A 20,341-nucleotide genomic window follows, 5' to 3' on the forward strand; every position below is an offset into this window, starting at 1 on the left:
AACATGTTAGCCAGGATGGTCTTGATCTCCTGACCTTGTGATCCATCCACCTTGGCCTCCCAAAGTGCTGGGATTACAGGTGTGAGCCACCGTGCCTGGCCCACATTTTCTTAATGCAGTCTATCATTGATGGACATTTGGGTTGGTTCCAAGTCTTTGCTATTGTGAATAGTGCGGCAGTAAACATATGTGTGCATGCGTCTTTATAGTAGCATGATTTATAATCCTTTGGGTATATACCCAGTAATGGGATTGCTAGGTCAAATGGCAGTTCTAGTTCTAGATCCTTGAGGAATAGCCACACTGTCTTCCACAATGGTTGAACTAATTTACACTTCCACCAACAGTGTAAAAGTGTTCCTATTTCTCCACATCTTCTCCAGCATCTGTTGTTTCCTGACTTTTTAATGATTGCCATTCTAACTGGCGTGAGATGGTATCTCATTGTGGTTTTGATTTGCATTTCTCTGATGACCAGTGATGATGAGCATTTTTTCATGTGTCTGTTGGCTACATAGATGTCTTCTTTTGGGAAGTGTCTGTACATATCCTTTGCCCACTTTTTGATGGGGTTGTTTTTTTCTTGTAAATTTGCTTGAGTTCTTTGTAGACTCTGGATATTAGCCCTTTGTCAGATGGGTAGATTGCAAAAATTTTCTCCCATTCTGTAGTTTGCCTGTTCACTTTGATGGTAGTTTCTTTTGCCATGCAGAAGCTCTTTAGTTTAATTAGATCCCATTTGTCTGTTTTGGCTTTTTTGGCCATTGCTTTTGGTGTTTTAGTCATGAAGTCCTTGCCCATGCCTATGTCCTGAATGCTATTGTCTAGGTTTTCTTCTAGGGTTTTTACGGTTTTAGGTCTAACATTTAAGTCTTTAATCCATCTTTTTTTGAGACAGAGTCTTTCTCTGTTGCCCAGGCTGGAGTGCAGTAGCGCGATCTTGGCTCACTGCAAGCTCCACCTCCCAGGTTCACACCATTCTCCTGCCTCAGCCTTCAGAGTAGCTGGGACTATAGGCGACTGCCACCACACCTGGCTGATTTTTTGTATTTTTAGTAGAGATGGGGTTTCACCATGTTAGCCAGGATGGTCTCAATCTCCTGACCTCATGATCCACCTGCCTTGGCCTCCCAAGTGCTGGGATTACAGGTATGAGCCACTGTGCCCGGCCCTTTACCATCTTGACTTAATTTTTGTATAAGGTGTAAGGAAGGGATCCAGTTTCAGCTTTCTACATATGGCTAGTCAGTTTTCCCAACACCATTTATTAAATAGGGAATCCTTTCCCCATTTCTTGTTTTTATCAGGTTTGGCAAGATCAGATGGTTGTAGATGTGTGGTGTTATTTCTGAGGCCTCTGTTCTGTTCCATTGGTCTACATATCTGTTTTGGTACCAGTGCCATGCTATTTTGGTTACTGTAGCCTTGTAGTATAGTTTGAAGTCAGGTAACATGATGCCTCCAGCTTTGGTCTTTTTGCTTAGGATTGTCTTGGCAATGCAGGCTCTTTTTTGGTTCCATATGAGCTTTAAAGTAGTTTTTTCCAATTCTGTGAAGAAAGTCATTGGTAGCTTGATGGAGATGGCATTGAATCTATTAATTAATTTGGCCAGTATGGCCATTTTCACGATATTGATTCTTCCTATCCATGAGCATGGAATATTCTTCCATTTGTTTGTGTCTTCTTTTATTTCCTTGAGCAGTGGTTTGTAGTTCTCCTCGAAGAGGTCCTTCACATCCCTTGTGAGTCGCATTCCTAGGTATTTTATTCTCTTTGTAAAAGCAATTGTGAATGGGAGTTCACTCACTATTTGGCTCTCTGTCTGTTAATGGTGTATAAGAATGATTGTGATTTTTGCACATTGATTTTGTATCCTGAGACTTCGCTGAATTTGCTTATCAGCTTGAGATTTTAGGCTGAGATGATTGGGTTTTCTAAATATACAATCACGTCATCTGCAAACAGGGACAATATGACTTCCTCATGGTGTCTTTGGAAGTGCAAAAGTTTTGAATTTTGAAGAAGTCTAATTTATCAATTTTATTGTATTCTGTCTATCTGTAGATCTATACATACAGACAGTTCTGATTTGCCATGGTTCGACTTAACAACACAAGGTTAGGAGGGGAGTGAGGACATGAGTGTGTGGTAGTGAAAAAGGTGATGCTGAAAGTGGATTGGAGGCTCTGATAAAGCCTGGTATGGAGGGGAAGCTAGAGCCCATGATAAATGAGCCCATGATAAATGATTGGGAGATGAGTGCAAGAAACTGCAAGTGCGGGCGCATAGGGTGTACCCTGATGGCATCAGACGGGCAAGGGTTTTGAAAGTGGAGGAAGACAAATGGCTCAGAAGGTAACTGAATGAAAAGAGGGTACCCACATCCCCTCCTGGCCTTCCCAGGATGTTTCTCCCCTACATCTCTCAGAGCCGTTTTATCTATTGTCAGGTTGCCTGAAAAAGCCCACGACAACTTTGGTGGCTTAATTTTTAAGGCTGATCAGGCCATTTTTTGACTTTGTTCCTCCTTACAGCCTGGTCCACAGCCTGGTTCTGACTGCACTGCACAGATGGTAGTGATGTGTCTTCTGGAACAAGCACCTATGGGCCACATGGGAGTCATGTCCCTAGAGAGAAGCCTTGGTTTCTTCTCCTGTAAAATGCATTCCATCATTTGTCTATTCAAACATGTGTGAAACACCGCTGTGTGCCAGGCCTATTTGCTTTCTTTTCCTTACATTTCTCAGCCACCCTGAGGGAGAAGAATTATCATTTTTTATTTATTTTTATTTTTTATTTTGTAGGGGTGGGGTCTCACTATGTTGCCCAGGCTGGTCTTGAACTCCTGGGCTCAAGCAATACAGAGATGGATTATTACACTCATTTTTACAGATGAGGAAATAAAAGCTCAGAGAGCTAAAAACCTTTGCCAAGGCCACATAGGGCCTATCTGAGTCCAGGGAGGCTCACTATCCAGTTAGGGAAAGACTCAGGTAGGGAAAGAATAAAAAGTAAGTTGGTGTACAAAATTGTATAGGAACATGGAAGTTAGAAAGATTAGTCCTGTTGTGGGACAGATGGTGTTGTGCATGTGTGTTAGGCCCCCAGGATGAGTAGAAATTGACATGGGGAGACGGAGAAGAAGGACCGCAGGCAGAAGTGATAGCCTGAGCAAAGACACTGCTACATGAAACTCCATGGTGTGACCAAGATTGTTGAGTTAAAGGCAGAGACAAGATTGTCTATAAGCCTGGGGTTCATGGACAGCCTCAAGGAGGGCCCACAAACCTCCAGACGTTTTATCGTAATTGTGGATGTCTAGTATTTTTTTCTGGAGAAAGGCTTTTTATTTTCATCAGATTCTTAAAACTGGGACATTCACTCAAAACAGCCTTGAGTAGCAGATAAGCTTGGAGACACCATCAGGGTCCGGGAATGCAGGACCTTGTACCCCGGTTCAGGAATTCATACTTCACTCTGAGGTCGACAGGGAACCCATGGGTTTCCTAGCTGGGAGCAACATGGGATGGGCCTTAGGAAGACAACACAGAGTTACTGTGAGCTGAAATAGATGGAAAGTCCTTTTATAGACTATGACATGATGTGCTATTTACTGCCATATTCCCAGTAGGGCACAGTGCTGAGGACATATTGGAGGTTCAGTAGATATTTGTTGAAGGAATGAAGAAGTAAATGAATGAATGAGCACAGGTGCATGTAATAACAATAAAAAGAGTGTATCTCTCCAGGGCGACCTTGTGCATTTCTTGACCGATTTAACTGAAGGTGAAATCCATGAACCCCAAGCTCCCCCTGCACGGCTTCAGGCTCTAATAGAAACCCACTGAGTCCTGAGATGATGCTAGCTGTACGGAGGGGTAAGGGAGAGTGGATTTGGCACCTGAGGGTGTGGCCACACCTGGCTGCAGGATAGGGCTCTTCCCACAGTGCCCTGCAGTGTCTTTGGAGGGGTGGAGGCTACACTGCCAGGATGGCCAGAACTCTTCCTTTTCCATCGCTTGTCCTGTTGACTCTGTCTCCAAAACGTGTCCTCCGTCCCCTCCATTTCCTCCATCTCCTCCACTCCCACCTGGTTCCTGCTCCCCCACCTGGCCTGGGCCACCGCAGCCATCTCAAAACCAGAGCGATGGCTCTGCCCTTGTATCCCTACCATCTGCTCTTCATGTGGCAGCCTGAGGGATCTTTAAAACTCTCCACCTGGGCTGGGCGCGGTGGCTCATGCCTGCAATCCCAACACTTTGGGAGGCTGAGGTGGGCAGATCACTTGAGGTTGTGAGTTTGAGACCAGACTGACTAACATGGAGAAACCCCGTCTCTACTAAAAATGCAAAATTAGCTGGGCGTGGTGGTGCATGCCTATAATCCCAGCTACTCGGGAGGCTGAGGCAGGAGAATCACTTGAAACCGAGAGGCGGAGGTTGTGGTGAGCCGAGACTGCACTATTGCACTCTAGCCTGGGTGACAAGAGCAAGACTCCATCTCAAAAAACAAAACAAACAAAAAACAAAACAAAAAAAGCAACTCTCCATCTGCAAAGAATGTGGCTTTCTTTCCATGAACTTAGAGTACTGTGCTTCCAAAAATTTAATATATTTTCAGAGTCATGTGGGAATTTTGCTTAGATGAAGTTTGTGATTCAGTTGATCTAGGGTTGGGCTCAAGACTGCATTTCCAACAAGCTCTCAGGCAACGCAGTTGCTGCTGCTTTTGGACCACATTAGGAGTAACAAAGACTTAGAGAAAAATGCAAACTTCCTTCCCATGTCCTACTTTATCTGGCCTTTGCCCAGCTCTCCCACGTCATCTCCAGCCCTTGCTCCTCTCCCTCACCTTGCTGTGGCTCCCCTGGCCTTTATTCTGTTTCTGGAGTGTGCCAAGCTGCTCCTGCCTCAGGGCCTTTGCACGTGATGTTCCCACTGCTCGGAATGCTCCTTTCCTGGAACATTCCACATGGCTTGCTTTTCTTTATTTACATCTTAGTTCAATGGTCAGATAATAATTCTCAGACCACTTCATCTAGTGAAGTACCTTAGCTCCCAGAGACTCTCAGCTATTTGCTTTTTTTCCCCCTCTTCATAGCACTTATCATTCTCAGTTTATTTTGGTAATACATGGTTGACTTTACCTTCCTGTCCTCCCCCATGCCCGACGTATGTTCCACATGGATAAGGACTCGGTTTTCTTCACTCTGAGCCTATCCCAGAGCCTGGCACAGGGTAAGCTTTTCATGTTTCTCAGGCCTGTGCACGAAAATGCTCCCACCACTGCTGTTGGTGTTTGGATGCACACAAGCTGGAAATACTAACGGAAGTACCTGAGGCAGAGGGGAGGAAGGAGGGAATAAAGCAAACTTTCTCTACTGGAGTGCCTCAGAAACAGCCTCAAGAACCTGGAGATGATGTTGAAACTAAGAATCAACACATAATAGATGAATTCATCTAACTAGAAGAGATTCATTCTAGGTGGAAGGTGGAGAACAAAGTAACACATAGTTCAACAAGTTAATAAGCATTTGGAACAGTGTAAGTAAATACATAGTAAGTATTTATCGAATAAATAAATAAATATGCTGAGTGCTTATTTTATTATGATCACTTTGTATTATATAATCTGTTCATCCTCATAAAACATTATCACCATCTTGCACATAAGAAGCTGTGCTACCAGATTAGGAGATTTGTCCAAGGCCATATAAAACTTGTCCAAGTTCGTAGAGCAATTCAGAGACAGAGCTGACAACTCCACTCTCTAAAACAGCTCTATTCAATGTTGTAAAGGCCATAATCCCTGTCCCCCTTCTCTTCAATGACATACCACTTGTTAGCACTTGATACACTGTGCGTTCTATTTATCTATTTGTCTGTTTTCTCTCACCACAATATAAATTCTCCAAGGGTAAGAAGCTTTATTTAGTTCACTACCCTTTTCCAGAGCCTAGAATAGGGCCTGCCATGTAAGCGGCACTTAATGAATGCTTACTGAGTGTTAAAAGGATGAACGAAGGGATTATTTAAGAATCCTTATTTTGGCCAGTTGCCATGGTTCGTGTTTGTAATCCTGGCAGTTTTGGGAGGGTGAGGCCAAGGCCAGGAGTTTGAGACCAGTCTAAGCTACATAGTAAGACACTGTTGCTACAAAAAATTTACAAATTAGTCAGATGTGCTGGCATGCATCTGTAGTTCTAGCTACTTTGGAGGCTGAGGCAGGAGGATTGCTTGAGCCCAGGAGTCTGAGGCTGCAGTGAGCTTTGATCGCACCCCTGCACTGCAACCTGGGCAACAGAGCCAGACCCTGTCTCTTAAAAACAAAAGTTTCTCCACCTCTAAGGGGCAGTTCTGTAAACTTGTGGCTGACAGATCACTCAAATCCAGGCAAGTAGCTTTTAATTAATTGAACCAGGATTGGACCCAGAGCCAGCCTTCTTAACTAACCCCTGTAGTTAACTCTCAGAAAAGTCCATGTTCTAATTCCCAGAACCTGTGAATGTGTTAACTTGCATATCAAAAGAGACTTTGCAGATGTGATTAGATTAAAGATCTCAAAATGGGGAGATTATGGATTATCACAATGGGCCCAGTGTAATCACAGGGGTCCATACAGTTGGAGTACAAGAGGGTAAGAATTAGAGAGGAGATGTGACCACGATGGAAGCAGAAGTTGGAGTGATGCAGGGTCATGGCCCTTAGAAGCTAGGAAGGAGCAGGGAACAGATTCTCCCCTAAATTCTCTAGAAGGAGTACATCCCTGCTCATGCATTTCAGACTTGTGGTCTCTAGAACTGTCTAGAGATGGTGTTGTAAGACAGTAAATGACTATGGCAGCAATCAGATATTCATATAACCCCTACACTATATTTTCATATACCTGACTTTTTCAGTCAAGATTCTGGTGCTCAGAATGGGAAAAACATACGACTTTATGTTAATAAGTTGTATTTCTGTTGGTGCCTCCCACACATGGCAGGGAAGCAGGGTTGATTATGGCCTGTGCAATTAATATTTTAACCTAGAGGAAAAATGGGAGAGAGTAGGAAATGTAATTAGACTGTGCCAGAGAAATGTAATTTTGACAGTTAAGTTGGAAGATGAATGGTGGTTGTGGGGAGAAGAATTTGAAAGGAGGGTAGACAAAAAAAATCACCCAAAAAGCTGTGGCATTTGCTCAGGAGTGATATGACATGCAGATGAAATTAGGCAATAGCAGTGAATATAGAGAGGAATAGATACATTTTTAAACTGTGGTAAATAGTACGACTGAAGTGTGTGCCGGGTGCAGGAAAAAAAGGAAGAGGGGACAGCACGATGTCAGACTGGGACTCCCTGAGTTGGAGGTGTCTGTATATATGGGAGTGGGTGAGGGGCTGAGATTATAAGGGGAGTGAATACAGAAGAGAGCAGAGGATAGGACCCTGGGAAGCATCTATCAAGTTATGGGCAGAGGTTGTACGTAGCACAGAAAGGCAAGCAATTGCCAGGGAAATAGGAAGAGAACCAAAGAGGAGAATGGCTCACCAATAAGGGAGTGGCTCATGCTACCTGTTAGTCAAGTAGAGAAGCAAACTAGATTTTTCCTTAGGAGGTCACTGGGATCTGTACCATGCCTAGGTAAGAGCAGTTTCAGTAGAGGGATTAGAGAGAGGTGTGCTGGAGCTCATACCTACTCAGCAGAGGCCCTTGTGCACTGGAGCTCATACCTACTCAAGAGTCTCTTGTGCACTGGAGCTCATACCTACTCAGGAGAGTCTCTTGTGCACATCCAAGCCCAGCTCTGCATTCAATGACATCAGCTTTAAATCAGTGATGGTGGAATTACTTGGAATCAGCAAATGCTACAATGCTACAAATCAGGGTGTTCCCTTCTCACCAGTTAAACATTCACCAGCTTCAACTGGGAGAGAAGAAAGGTGAAGCATGATTGATTAAGTCTGCAAGTGAATGGGAGATAAGGAAGTGGGGCTGAGGGAGTTCATTATCTTTCCAGATGTGAGTGGTGAAGGGAAAGGGCACAGTATAGTCACATCTTATGACCCAGATAGGTTTGAAAGAATATTGCTTTTTCCTGGAAATGTCCCAGACAAGATTGATTGTATAGCCTCTATTATATCACTAAAGTTTTAAGAAATCTTTACTTTTAAAGACATCTCACATATATAAAACGACATTATTCTTATGTAAGAAATTAACCCAGTGCTTGCCTTCTTTCCTGATCGATTAGCACACACTGTCTTTTTTGCATCATTTCTCCCATGTGTAGCTCCTCTGTTCATCCACCTTTCTGGAATTGCTTGGCTCCTTCCTGCTTTGTACACAATCCCTTTCAGACAAATCTAGTTTCACACACGAATGCAAATATACTTTTAGGCACTTTTTGGAAGAAGGATACAAGTGGATGCCCAGTTCTCTTTGTTTGTCTGTTGGATTTCTGAGTAAGATTTCCTAAATAAAGGGCCCCAAACTAATGTTTGAAAAAAAAGGGGGGGGGGGAGTAAACCTAGTTTCAAGTTTTTTTTAATCACTTATTTACACGTTAGTCTTTATTCAAATTGTTCTATTTTATCTGTTATCATTATATGCATTTGTAAGATTATGAGTTTTTGCGGAATTAAAATCCAGCACTGAAGAAAGCCCAGGCATTACTTAGTGGGAATTTCTTTGTAAAAAAATAATCCCATTCAGGATTCTCAAGGAAAGTCCAGAGCCCAACTGTAGGTTAATGAGAATAAAAGAAATTATTTAGCACGTGCATATAGCTAATTTGGCGTCAGCATTGTGCTCATGTAAGGATGTAATTATTCTTTTGTCTCTTCTGGGAAGCCCAGAGTATACGTTAGTAATCAAGTTCCAGAAGATGGCAGCAAAGGATTTACTATCCGGAGGGAACATGAATGTAATCATTAATATTCTTGAGATACTTCATTTTGCTTACAGTGATTAAAAGTTACATTGAATCAAAGCTATTTACATAATTTAATAAAGCTTTTTGAATGATTAGCTTTTTCTTTATATTAGGAAGTAGAAATTTACTAGTTTAATGTGTCAAGAAAATATTGTTTAAATCCATGTTTTTAAAAGACTTAATGTAAGCTGCTCACCTCCCAATCCTTTCCCTACCCGCCCAAACTCAACCAGGATCATTGTTCATAGTTAGGATTCTTTTCCATACTTTTATCCTCTATGCACAAAAATGGTCATATTACATATATTATTCTATAACCTGGTCTTGCCATTTGAAAATCTTTCCATGTTAATCAAAAACTGAATTGTGCATTATTTTATGGTTATATAATTATATGTACATATTTATAAGTATGGTTGTTTTAAGGTTGCATGAGCAGCCTTGTGGTACATGTAGTTGTTTATTTAGAATACATCCTAGAGGTAGAATAATCAGGTTAAAGTATATGAAAGTTAACTGCAGTTAGCCTTCCTGCCAAAATGCCTTCCAGGAAAGTCTTTACAATATACATTCCTGTGAATATCATGAGAATGGTTTTTTACCTAAGTTTACTCATTAGATACCCTCATTTCACCCTTAGAAGATGGAATTTTATTTCCTAAATTTTATTCTCATTTTATTTTATGCAACTCTACTTACTGTCTCCTTTAAACATCCTTTCATCTATTGTCTCAAAGTAAAAACTAGATATGAAATAAAAACATAAAAGTAAAATGTTATTTTATTTTGTTTTCAAAAGGAAACATTAAAGAAAAAAGACATTATTTAAATGTAACTGGGAAATGCTCTTTTGTGGGCAAAAATAAATCATTTTAAATTTAATTTATTCCTATAGCTATTATTCCTAGCATTAGGAAGACACGATTTAATAAAGTTCTCTTGAGGAAATTCATTAGGTCACAGGAACTAACATGAAAGCTCTTTATATTTAAAACAGGCAGTGATGCTAAGGCATTACTAAATACTTTATGTAACTTCAAAGGCACTACATTGCCCAATCACGTACTCCATTTTAGGCATTTTATATACATACACTGTAGCCAAACTTGAGTAAACTCTGATAAAAATTTTCTATTATGCAAGTTTCTTAACCTTAAAATGAACTTCTGTGATTCTTAAGTAAATATTATAGGGTGATGCTTTTATTCTTTGGGCTGGATCCAGATGTCAACTTTTCGTTTTATAACAGCATGTTCTTTGCAACTCATAGCCAACTAATTTTTTCTAGTATGGACAAAGAACAAAGAATGCGCCCTGTAAAAATTTTATACAGACTTCTTTTTCCTGCATTATATATTACATGTCTCCTTCTCTTTGTGATTAAAGCCCACGAATATTTTCCTTTGAAAAGTCAATATTATATCTGTTAGATAAGACAAATTTTCCCTATTATCTAACAGCAAATCTGCTTCTTTCTGGTTTTTTTTTTATTTTAATGTTTGTTTTCTGTTTTGTTTTAAAACTTGCAGTGATATGTGTCTGAGATTGGTAGGTGTTGAGAAAAAAATCTGTAATATCTGAAAAGGTATAAATAGTACCAATTTTTTTTGAGAGGGTTTATATTTCAAAAGCCAAATCTTTTGAAAGTTTGGACCAACATTTTAAAAACTCACTGTTTTAAATGAAGTTAGACAATGAAGTAATGAGACATGATTTTGCATCTAGCTTATGATCAGCAGTCATGTTCAAATGTGTTTTAGACTATTTCGTTTTAGACAAAGCAATTCAAGAATATTATGTCTCAGCTAGAGAGTTCTGCTGTCTAGATGAACTATGCTACACTTACTTGTATATAGTTAGAATCCTAGAATGCCATGGAACTAATGTAATTCTTGGTACACGGATCCCTTGGATAATATTATGGGACCTGTTTGAATACTTTGCAGGACATGGAATGAATACATCAGCGTATGATGCACGTGTTCCATTATTGGACAGCTAATTATCACAATTTTATTCTTTATACTGAATCAAAGTATGCGTCCCATTTTTCTGTACACTGACAATAGTTTTGTTTTGCAGGGTCACAGAGAATAAATCTAGTCTTCCTTTCACTTGACAAAACTTTCATTTGGGGGAAGATTTATGTTAATTATTAGCATACTGCCCTCACTTTACCATTTTCCTTTACTGCTATTTCTCATGTTCCTCATAATTTCAAAACCCATCACCATCCTGGTTATGCTTTTTTGGATAATCCATTTGATTTCATCCCTTAAGAGTTGTACCTTAAGGTAAACAGAGTAACCCAGATATTATTTAACCTGAACAAGGAATAATCCCTTTTTTAGGTATAGACACTGCTAACATGGCCTGAGCTTACATTAACATTTTCCTGGCAGATAGGCTCCACTCTTCATTTATCTTGTGTACGTGTAATCAACCAAAATGCTAAAGTTTTCCAGGTCCCATAGGATTCAAATATTCTTTAAACGCAAACGTAGGATTTTAAATTTTAATGTGTTAAAGACTGTCTTTTGGTTTGGGACATCTCTTTTTCAATCTTTCAATCTATAGATAACTTATTGAGTTCTAATTTATCATCCAACATACTATTTTTCAGTTTCATATTTAAATGTTACAAGTGTATCTGCTTGGCACGTGTTTATATAAGTCATTACTAGAAAAAAAAAGAATATTAGGATATTTAATTTATCCACATTCATGAGTACGTTTCTAATCAGGTTCAAAGCAAGGTGATTTTGCTATTTTCTGTGGGACAATTTTAGAAAAGTTGAATCTATTTCTGAATCACAATCTTTTCCCTCTTTCCCAAGGCAGCATAGCAATATCGGGGCTTACTTAGGCTTGGTTCTCTTGTCTTTGGCAATGGCTGCTGAAGGACAAGAGAATCAAGTCTAAGTAAGCCCTGATATTGCTATGCTGCAAAGGGAACGAAGGAACAGATTGTGGTTCAGAAATAGATTCAATTTCTATTGGGAAGACGTCTTTCTTAGGAAGACAATCTCATCTTATTTGATGAGGTTTTTTTTTTGTTTGTTTTGTTTTTTTTGAGACAGAGTCTCTCTCTGTTGCCCAGTCCAGAGTGCAGTGGTGTGATCTTGGCTCACTGCAACCTCCGCCTCCAGGGTTCAAGTGATTCTCCTGCCTCAGCCTCCCGAGTAGCTGAGACTACAGGCACATGCCACCGCGCCTGGTTAATTTTTGTATTTTTAGCAGAGATGGAGTTTCACCATATTGGCCAGGCTGGTCTCAAACTCCTGACCTGAGGTGATCTGCCCACTCTCTGCTGTGATTTTTTGGAAGGTGCTTTTTCTTTCTAAAAGTTCCTGAACTCTATTATATTTAAAACTTGATTAAGGTATTTTTGGGGAGGACAGAATTGCATTACAAAAGGTTACTATTACTAGACATTTCAGTAATTGAACTATTAAAAGACATTAATAATTTTATTTTAGCAAATAAAGCATTTAGGCACGGAGTAAAAGTGCAAAAGGAAATAGTCTGAATGGTTTTAAGATTAATTAGGAGACAGTGATAGACTTAGCTGACTAAATTTCATGGAATGTAAGCATTCTTTTTTTAAGTATTACATACTGAATTATCCAAAATCCCAGAATAAACTACATTTCTATTACAGGAAACACCAATAAATGTGTTCCCATTTATTTTATTTTTTAACTTTAGACATTTTGTTATTGGTGAGAATATTTATCTCTGCTTGATTTCATGATTAGGCTTTTGTTACACACACAGAAAAACTTTACCAGTTTTTAAATAGGATTCTACTCTTGCTGTGTAAAGTATTTGTCACTTTAGGCATTGCTTTCTATTTTCTGGAATTAGATTTTGCCGTGTTTCTATTATACTACGTTTATTGTATTTATTCCTATAAAAACTCAAGCATATGTTCTATATCCATGTCAATATAAGTCTAAATCTTTTTTTTTTTTTTTTTTTTTTTTTGAGACAGAGTCTCGCTCTGTCCCTCAGGCTGGAGTGCAGTGGCGCGATCTCGGCTCACTGAAAGCTCTGCCTCCCGGGTTCATGCCATTCTCCTGCCTCAGCCTCCCGAGTAGCGGGGACTACAGGCACCCGCCACAATACCCGGCTAATAAGTCTAAATCTTGAAAGAAGGAAATATATGGAGTGCTTTAAATTTTTAACACTTTCAATATGAATAGAATTGGGAGCAATGCAGTGAAAGCTGTAATATAGTTGCTATTGCTCTCTAGAAAGTCACAGTGTAGTTGAGCAGTCAGACTATATACAAAAAAAGAAAAATTGATGATTACCTCAAATGTTCAACAAACCGATTTGATATTGATTAACCTGTACACTTAAAACAGAAGCAATGTGGATATGTACAAATAGAAGAAGAGCTTGAAAACTGCAGAGTAATGCACAGAAGGTGGAAAGAAAGAGGCACAGGGGAAAACAGCAAATGCTGTAGACTAAACCAGTGAGTGCTGTACTAAGAGGTGCAACATTTTTCAAATTAAGAATGGGGGCCATCTAGTGTGTCATCACATTTATTTAATTGGAATCATGATTAAAAAGAAGTTTCTAGCATAAACTAGACTAGATTAATACAAAAATAGTCAGTGCATTACAAATTGAAAAGGTATGGACCATTTCAGAAAGACTTTGTTTCCATATATAAAAATATGCTGTGTATGGAAAATAGATCATGTACATTTATGTGCATATATAAGATATATTTATGTGTATATGTATATAGGTGCACTTGGGTTGTGGTATAAAATATATTTTTTATAGTATTCAGTGACAAAAATGTTGATAGCCACTGAGGTGTTGAATATAGACTACTCTTTTCAATGAGAACAGAAAAAGAAAGTTAAAGTAATTTCCTGGGGTTTTGTGAAACCTGAAAACTAGTTTCCCTAAAACCATAATACTTAATTTGTCTACTATTACTAAAAGACAATTTCATTTCCTGTGACAGCTTGTAACTGGAAATGGACTAAACATTCCAAATAACTAATCTCCCATGAGTCAATGTAATTTATAGTAATAAAATTGTAAATGAACATTAAAAGAAATACATAACTCTCTGACTGCAAAACTGCTTCTGAGCCTGCTGTCTCAGTCTTTTCGGACAATCTATGCTTTGTTGTTGTACATACACTTCATTTTGGAAGCATTTTTTAAAGAGAAATATCTCTTATTCCAATCTTCGTACATACTATCATTCAAAAGCCTTTCCCATTTCACATCCTCCAGGAAACTTTTCATTATTAACCCAATATGGTATGATAATTTTTCTGTGTGTATCCATCTTTATTCCTTGCCGTCCTAATCTTAAAATAAAGAGATTCTATCATTTAATCTCTAATATATGGGGGCATTTATAGAGGAAGGCAAAATAATTCTTATATATAACTTTGATGTATGGTAATTAAGTGATATTATGTGGAGTGTTTGTGTGTGTGTGTGTGTGTGTGGTGTGTATGTGTGCTGTAAATCTTAGGTAGTTACATGCCTCTTTAGTTAAATGTTACTTTATATATGATTTGTATTTCTTTTCAGTTTTGTATTTGTTAGTGGAGAGGGATAAACTTTAACAGTCTTTTCCCAGGAGAGTGCAATGAATTTATAAGAGCTTAAGTACTTTTAGATTACGGTAATGATAATAATGGCGCTAACTTTGTCTTCAAGAAACAGACTATTTCTTCAGTCAGCTCCATGCCTGTTTCAGTAATCTGTACTTCATATCTTTTTCAGCATGAATTATTTAAAAATCTGTGAACTTGCCTCTGCTTATCTTTCTGTATCCTGGATTTTACTTATTTATTTGTAGATGCTAATATTACTCTTTCAGGGAGCCAAGAGAGATCTTCAGACAGAATGTCTTGTGTGTGTTTCAAAGATGGCATGAATTACTAATGTTCCCTTCAAGTTTAGAATATTCTTATTGTTGGACGTTTATGGCAGTAAGTAGAAGAAAATATATTTTTGCAAGAAAAATGAATTAAATTATATTTTAGAGAGGGAAAGATCAGAAGGAAGGTAATAAGCAAGGTTGTAAATCAATGTCAGAGATGGAAGAATTGTAATCAACGAACAGAAGTAATATTGTACAGATTATACTACACCTGTCACTCTGACACCAACTGTTTTGATTTTAAATCAGTGGACAGTTTTATAAATTTTCTTGATGCTTGTCAAAACTAGATTTAAATTTATCAAATTTCATTTATTCACAGAACCAGATCTTAGATTTATGTCATGTTTGGTCCTGATTCATTCATTTCTGCTATTATCTCAATAGATTTAAATCCACTGTTTTCCTAACGTTTGTTTTTTCTTTTTATAATTTCTATGACTATATATAAAATTATAGTTCTATAATTTCTGTTTTTAAATACTTGTTTTATATTATTACTTTTCTTTACATCTGGAATTTCAACAAGAAGTTGCAAGTTGCCATTGTGTTTGTGTGTCTTAAATAGACTTCATTTTTGTAAGTGTATTAAACAAATTTTCGCTTTAGGATCAGGACCCTGTGCTCAAACCCTGGCTCTTCCATGATGTAACTTTGTGACCTTGGGTAAGTTACTCAACCTCTCTGAGTTTCAGTGTCCTCTTCTGTAAAACAGAAAAAAAAATTGGAAATATCTGTTTCTGACTGGTGTTGAAAAGTTAAAGGAGATAAACATGTAACACATTCCCCTGATGCATAGCATGAAGAGTCAATAAGTATTATGGAGCTGTGAATACATATTTATGTGTGACATACCTTATGTGTTTGTTATTACATAGTCAATCACCTATTCTATGTCATATAATACATACTATAGGTTCCAGATGAACCCCTCCCTGTCTCTATTATGTAGAAACAACCCCATTTCTCCCCTTGATAATCAAGATAAATCACTCCAGTGTTTATGTGGTGGCAAAAGTAGTCCAAAATGGCCAGGTCACAGTCTCGGCTTCCAGTTCAATGGAACCATTGTTTTGTCTAGTTATACAAGCATTAATCCTTTAGGAAACAAGATCTTCATATGAGCAGAAGCTAATATTTCAAATATAGAAAGCACAAAGTGTTCAGATTATTTATTCATTTCTACTTCAACCCTTTTTTCCTGAACCTGACTTACCTCTGGGAGAATCAGCCATAGATATCCGAACTGGTTCACGGCATGCACTGCATCTTGTAGGAGAGCACCCTGCCCTGACCAATGCAGCCATTGAATCTTCAATAAGACATTCAATTGCAATATTAGGCACATTGCTTTGCAGTAAGGAGATTCATGATACAACCACGAATCTCATGGGGTCAGGCCAGTGCATCACTTATTTCTTCTGTAAAAGGAATTCCTCAAATGGGTGGTGATGCTGACACAGGAATCTAAACAGAGAAGACAAATCCAGATACAGAATAAATATGCATATTCTATTGAGCACAAATATCAACTAATTCCATGATGGGTACAATTCAAAACAACCATACTGAATAAAGGTGGCCAATTGGTCACCTCTGCATATGGTGCCCTAGCAAAGACTTGGTGTTAGTGTCTGCTGTTGCAAGGTTAGGCATTCAGTAGTAAAAATAGTCAAATCAGCCATGATGAAGGTGAGTTTAATTTGCTAGCTCATGCATAACCTCCATCCTTGCTGCGACAGCCACTTATTCAGGATTCCTTTGGGCAAACACTGTGGTGGCTGAAAAAGACTGGCTAATGTTCACAGACTGTTAACAGTCCTGGCTTTTACATAGAGGATTCATTTAAAGCAAAAACACAGGCATACCTCAGATATAGTGGATTTGGTTCCAGACCACCACAATAAAGGAAATATCACAATTAAGTGAGTCACACAAGATTTTTGGCTTGCCAATGCATATAAAACTTATATTTATACTATATTGTAGTCTATTAAGTGTGAAATGGCATTTTGTCTAAAAAATTGGACATACCTTAAAAAATACATTATTGATAAAAAACACTAATGATCATTTGAGAATTAAGAATTCATAAATTCTTAATCTTAATTAAGAATTCAGGATTCATCATCATTATGAATAATAATTCACATTCATGCATAATTAATCAAAGCATTTGTGTAAAAAATTGGACATACCTTAAAAATACATTATTGATAAAAAATACTAATGATCATTTGAAAATTAAGGATTCATAATCTTTTTGCTGGTGGAAGGCCTTGCCTCAATGTTCATGGCTGATTCTGCTGACTGATCAGGATGGTCGTTGCTGAAGGCTGAAGTGGCTGTGCCAATTTCTTAAAATAAGGCAACAATGAAGTTTGCCTCATTGATTGACTCTTCCTTCCATGAAAGATCTCTTTTCAGTGTTCAATACTGTTTGTTAGCACTTCATCCATGGTAGAACTTGTTTCCAAATTGCAGTCAATCCTCTCAAACCCTGCTGCTATTTAACAACTAAGTTTATGTAATACTTAAAATCTTTTCTTATCATTTCAACAATGTTTACACCGTCTTCACCAGAAGTAAATTCCATCTGAAGAAACCACTTTATTTGCTTATCTGTAAGAAGCAACTCCTCATCCATTCAAGTTTTATCACGAGATTGCAGCAATTCAGTCACATCTTCAGGCTCCACCCCGATACTAATTCTCTTGCTATTTCTACATCTGCAGTTACTTCCTCCACTAAAATCTTAAACCCCTCAAAGTTATCTACAAGAGTTGGAGTCAACTTCTTTAAAATTCCTGTTAATGTTGATTTTTTTTTACGTCCTCCCATGAATCATAAGTGTTCTTAATGGCACCTATAGTGGTGAATCTTTTCCAGAAGTTTTCAATTTATTTTGCCCAGAACCATCAGAGGAATCACTCTCTATGGCAGCTATAACCTTACAAAATATGTCTCTTAAATAATATAACATTAAAATCAAAGTTACTTGTCAATCAGTGGGTTACATAATGGATGGTGTGTTTGCAGGCATAAAAAGACATTAATCTCCTTATGCATCTTCATCAGAGTTCTTGCGTGACCAGGTCCATTGTCAATGAGCAGTAATATTTTGAAAGGAATCTTTTTTGTTTTTTGAGCAGTACTTCTCAATGGTGGGCTTGAAATCTTCAGTAAACCATGCTATGAAGAGATGTACCATCATCCCGGCTTTGTTGATCCATTTATAGAGCATGGGCAGAGTCAATTTAACATTAATTCTTAAGACCTTGGGATTTTTTGAATGGTAAATGCACATTGGTTTCACCTTAAAGTCACTAGCTGTATTAGCCCCTAACAAGAGAGCCATTTTGTCCTTTGAAGCTTTGAAGCCAGGCTTGACTTTTCTTCTACTTATGAAAGTCCTAGATGGCATTTTCTTCCAGTAGAGCTGCTTCATCTACATGGTAAATCTATTGTTTAATGTAGCCATTCAATTCATGAATGATGTTGGCTAGATCTTCTGTATAATTTGCTGCAGCTTCTCTATTAGCGCTTGCTACTTCATCTTGCACTTTTATGTTATGGAGATCATTTCCTTAATCCTCATGAACTAATCTCTGCTACCTTCCAACTCTTCTTCTGCAACTTCCTGACCACTCTCAGCCTTCATAGAATTCAAGAGTTAGGGCCTTGTTCTGCATTAGGCTTTGGCTTAAGGGAATGTTGTGGCTGGTTTGATCTTCTATCTAGACCATCAAAACTTTTTCCATGTCAGCAATAAAGCTGTATATTCACTGGTGTAGCATATTCATTTTCCTTCAAGAACTTTTCCTTTGCACTCACAGCTTAGCTAACTGTTTGGCACAAGAGGTCTAGCTTTCAGCCTATTTCAGCTTTTGACATGTCTTTCTCACTAAGCTTAAACATTTTTAGCCTCTGATTTAAAGTGAGATATGTACAACTCTTCCTTTCACTTGAACTCTTAGAGGCCATTGTAGGTTTATTTATCAGGCTAATATCAATACTGTGTGTCTGAAGGAATAAGGAGGCCTGAGCAGAGGGAGAGAGATGGGAGAATGGCTGAGCAGTGGAGCAATGAGAACACATACAATATTTATCGATTGAGGCTGCTGTCTTATATGGGCTCAGTGTGTGGTACCCTAAAGCAATTCAATAGTAATATCAAAGATGCCTGATCACAGATCACCATTAAATATAAAATAATTATTTAAAAGTTTGAAATACTGTGAGAATTACCAAAATATGACACAGAGACACAAAGTGAGCACACGCTGTTTGAAAAGCAGTGCTGATATACTTGTGGGAGCAGAACTTCAATTTGTAAACTATGCAATATCTCTGAAGCTCAACAAGATGATGAATAATAAATTGAGTGTGCCTGTACTCAAACTTTGCACCCATTTTAAACAGTTTATTCATAGACCTCCATGTCATCAATTCTCTCATCTTTTTATTCCTAAGAGATCATAAGAAAAATTATTAGCCCAGGAATCAGTGTAGAGAAATCGTAATCCCTTTTTTACTCCATGAAACGTGAATAAAGAGATCACTGGAGCTTTGCCCACTGGAGGATTTTCCACTCTCGCTAACCTTCAGGGGCTGAAATAGTGCAACAACAGTCCACTTCTGTTTGATATTAATATTCAGCCTACATTTTTATCTTCAGTCAACTTGTCATAAGAAATTACCAATGAGGTATTTGTTTAGGATGGTGAGAAAGTGAAATGAGGTTTGAGTGGAGTAGTTGCCATGAAAATATGAAGCACCTATTCATGTAGCTCTACTTTTGCTTCCAAAACTTGCTTGAACCCAATTTTGCATGAAATATTTCACTTTGATAATAGCGTGCTGCTTTATACCCTCAACCACTTGGAAAGTCAGGCAACAATTCATGTTTATAAGACTATCAGTTTCAACCAGGAATGAGTAGCAAGCCAGAGGCTTTCTCAAAGAAATTAGCTGTTTGCAGAAGTAAGTATGGCTCTTGCTTTTGTGCATTGGTCTTATCAAGGCTTGTCAGAAGCCCCATACAATCAACCTATATACCACAGATACTTTGAGCACCATGTTGTCTACTGGGTCATTAAGTCAAGTTGCAAAGTGGCATGTAACTGTGGTCTTTTCTTGCTCTGGGCCCATCCAAAACTGGTGGCCTTATAGGTACTTAGTAATTGGGTTGGAGCAACAAACTCAATTCTTTTACATGTTGCTTCCAGAATACACAGATACCCACCAAACCTAATGTCTTTTCTCTTGGTAGGAAGAGTTACAAGATACAGCAATATATATAACAATATATCTTTATGTTTGAAGTTAACATCTTAATATATCCAGGACATTGGACTTCTAGATACTTTCCTAAGATGGGTGGCTCATTAATATTCACGGAGATATACCTCCCACTCTTTGGTATGCATGTATCTTACCAGGACATCTGAGATATTTGCTACTTCCTGTTCAGTAGGTCTAAATATGGTAGTCAATGT

The sequence above is a fragment of the Pongo abelii genome, chromosome 3, assembly GCF_028885655.2.
Source record: "Pongo abelii isolate AG06213 chromosome 3, NHGRI_mPonAbe1-v2.0_pri, whole genome shotgun sequence".
NCBI lineage: Eukaryota > Metazoa > Chordata > Mammalia > Primates > Hominidae > Pongo > Pongo abelii.